The sequence below is a fragment of the Phaeoacremonium minimum genome (genome assembly GCF_000392275.1).
Source record: "Phaeoacremonium minimum UCRPA7 unplaced genomic scaffold PA7_03_scaffold_558, whole genome shotgun sequence".
Lineage (NCBI taxonomy): Eukaryota > Fungi > Ascomycota > Sordariomycetes > Togniniales > Togniniaceae > Phaeoacremonium > Phaeoacremonium minimum.
In genome coordinates this window covers 280,064-283,309 of record NW_006921460.1, presented here as the reverse complement: position 1 = coordinate 283,309, position 3,246 = coordinate 280,064, and positions in this window count along the sequence as shown.

Sequence of the window (3,246 nt, the reverse complement as noted above, 5' to 3'; positions counted from 1 at the left end):
AAGCTCTTATTGGCCTCGCTGCCGTCGCCTATTGAAAGCTAGGCCGCTCCCGCTCGATCTAGGGGTGAGGGTAATCTAACTTACAGCCCGCTTCGTGCGACTTTCCCTCCCAGGGCCTGTCTGACTTTCTTCGAGGGTGATCATCGAGAACCAACCTGCGTAGCCTGTGGGTTGAGGGAATCAGTGTGTAACCCCTCTCATGTGTCCCAAGCCCTCTCTCTACTAGCAGGGAAACCCCATATTCCGATCCTCATGTGGCTGGTTTTGGCGTCCTGCATCGTTGCTTTTTTCCCCGGTGACGCTTCTGTCTCGTTCAGCTGCATACTGCAAATTGCTGCTCTCGGCTGTTCAAAACCGTTTGAAATGACTACTCGTCTAAGGCTCTGCATGCGGTGAACATCCGCATAGAGGTAGAAGGCTCCACAAGAGAAAAGGGGGGCTACAAGAGGTATGCATGACGGGTCGAAAATTGTCGCTGTATTCGCATACCTGGTTGATCATGCGGACGTGCAGAGGGGCGGACCCAGGCTGCTGCTCATCAATCACATCACCCGTCGTGCTGCATCGTCTGGGACCGCCTCTGGAAATCCAGGAACCTGTTTACGGCTAGGGGATCTATGCGTTTACGGACAGTCCCTCCGTGCTTGCATATGTCCCTTACAATTGCCAACTGGACTGGTCGTTTGACCAGCCACAGTCCGTAGATTTTCAATCACATTACTGTATCGAAAAAAGAGGGCTCAGGTGCTTCTGGTTTGATACAAATGCGCAAGTGGCATCTGCATTCGTCGGGAGCTCCTGCCGAAGATTCAACTCCTATCTGAGCTGTCTTCGCATTCTCATTGCATCGTCCGCCTTGGCCCTTGCAGCAAATTGCAACCCCACAAGCAACGCAATGTCTCAACGCGAGGTTAGCTGCAGCATGCTCTCTATGTGGACTAGGGTCTTCAGCCACATGGACTGTTCAGTCGACTTCACACCCTTTTAGGGCAGACTGGGGGGAACGATTATGACAGCGGCCAATCCGGCCACCACGGCCAACTTTTCAGCGTTGAGCCCCTGCATAAGACCGCGCAGTGGTAGCAGGAGACAGAAAAGCAAAGAGAGACAGCATGGGCATGGTACGGTATGGCTACGCCACGCATTCTGCACTCGGCTTCGTCGCGGCCCGTTTACGATTCTGTAGAACGGCGGGATGTGCGAGAAGGGAAATGCCACCAAGGAGAGTCGTTGCTTTTTGTGCCATCGCCTTCCGGATCGGGCTCTGGCAACGATGAGCTCGGCGGGCGACTAAGACCGCCTCCTCGTGTTGTGAGACCATCAGGAGGCGCCGTTTTTCTACTAATGGCCCATGGTTTGCCGGCCGCATGTAAGCGGCGGCTCCTAACTTCCTGTCCTTCATGCAGAGCACGCAGCAGACAATCTATTTGGGACCTTTGAGGTCAAGTGCTGGCTCGAGGATGTTGTGGCTGAAAACGTGGCTGTTTTGCTATAGGTCGTCTCCGTCGCGCCTATATGCAATTCCCAGGCGCAGCTGAGATGTGACTTGTGACTTCGCTAGCTCTGCTCAGGAGTCTCGCCTCGAGGCATGTCGACTGTGGAAGGGCTTGCGCCATTATGCCCGGTGGTGTAAGTAGTAGACACACCAACAAGAAAGCCAACACACGGCGGAGTCGGCACAACCGCACCTCTTCTCCTCTGATTTCTTACGTGGTCAAGGTATCTGAAGCAGGAAGTGGTCACCGACCCAAGGTTTCATTGCATGCCTGAAGGGTACCACAGATGCGAGGACGTTGGGTCATTGTGGAGGGTATAGCTGCGGGAGCATGGCGATAGCTCCAGCATAACGGAACGACAGGTTACTTATATTTCTCAATTTTCTTCTTCAGCGCCCCCCCTCCACACCGTTGGAGGGTCTTGTCTCTGATGGCTGTCACCACGTGGCCGCATTAAATGACGGAAAATGACAATGTGAGATTGTTGCTTTTTCCTTTCGCTCTCTAATCATTAGGTAAAATGACGAGTAGTATTTTTCGTCGACAGCCCCTTTTCTTCTGCGTCTCTTCCACCGTGCGATAGCCACGCGGGAATCTGCGGGGAAAGCAACGATGAATAACATTGCATTCAGCGTAAATGGCTTTAGCGAGCCAGGGCGAGTCTCGCCAAAGCTGGATCATCATGATACTTGCCATTTCTCGACGCAGCGGTGTGACTATCGATGACGGGAGTCTCGGATAGGAAAGGATTACAAGGCCGGTCTTTTGACAGGTCCCCGGTATCGCTAACTCTAACTCCGTTACGGGATGCCGGGAGTCGGGGAAGATCATTGCTTCCATTGCTTCCGTGACATTGAAATCCCTTGCTAAGCACGGAGCATCGTCCCTGTCGATCTAAATCAAAGGGGACCCAAATCTCCAGGAATAGAATTTTTTGATGGTTGCGACGTAACGACGGTCAGGCTCAGCCGGGGCTTACGGAACCCTTTTGAGGACGAGCGGTCTGTAAAGTGCTTCTCAAGCATTGACGCCGCTCTCTGTGTCAACATTCCAGCTCAGATAATGCCTCAAATGATCAATCTCACTGAGGTTTGACACATTCTGGCGTTGGATGTGATTACACATCCCTTCCAATGCGATAGACAGCTACCAAGGTGGCCCAAGCGACAGACCACCGTACCGACCCTACCCCAATGAAAGTAACTGGCACTCACCAAGACTGTTCGTCCATTTGAAATATTAACAGTCTTGAAAGCTGCAGAAGTAGCCAGCAATGGACATTTTAAGAAGATTTGTTATTACGAAAGCGTGAGGGGTACGGCTTATCATTTTTCGATTACTTGTCATCCAAGTCTTTCCTCTTTTAGGTATCCCGGCGAATGTCTTTCAACCCCTGAAGACATGCTCTACGCGGTATCTTGCGCAGTCGATATCAAAAGCTTCTTGTGCTCGCTTGGATCCAAAACCCCGTCAGTTTAGTTCTGTTCAATGTGCTGAGAAACTGTTAGGCCTTTCGACTTTTCAGCTGGAGTACTCCCATTCTCTAGGAAGGCTACATCTCTTATCAGCACCTAACAGACACTAGGCATCAACGAATGCATATCATCTAGCGATGCCAGCTGTAGTCGAAGAAGCTAAGGTAGCGGCCCGCTCTTGATGGGATCTTTCGTTGCGGGCTAAACTGAGTGCAGTGATCATGATATCTATACGTGTGGAATTGCGGCTGTCTTTCTGGTGTAGGTCTGTCGGT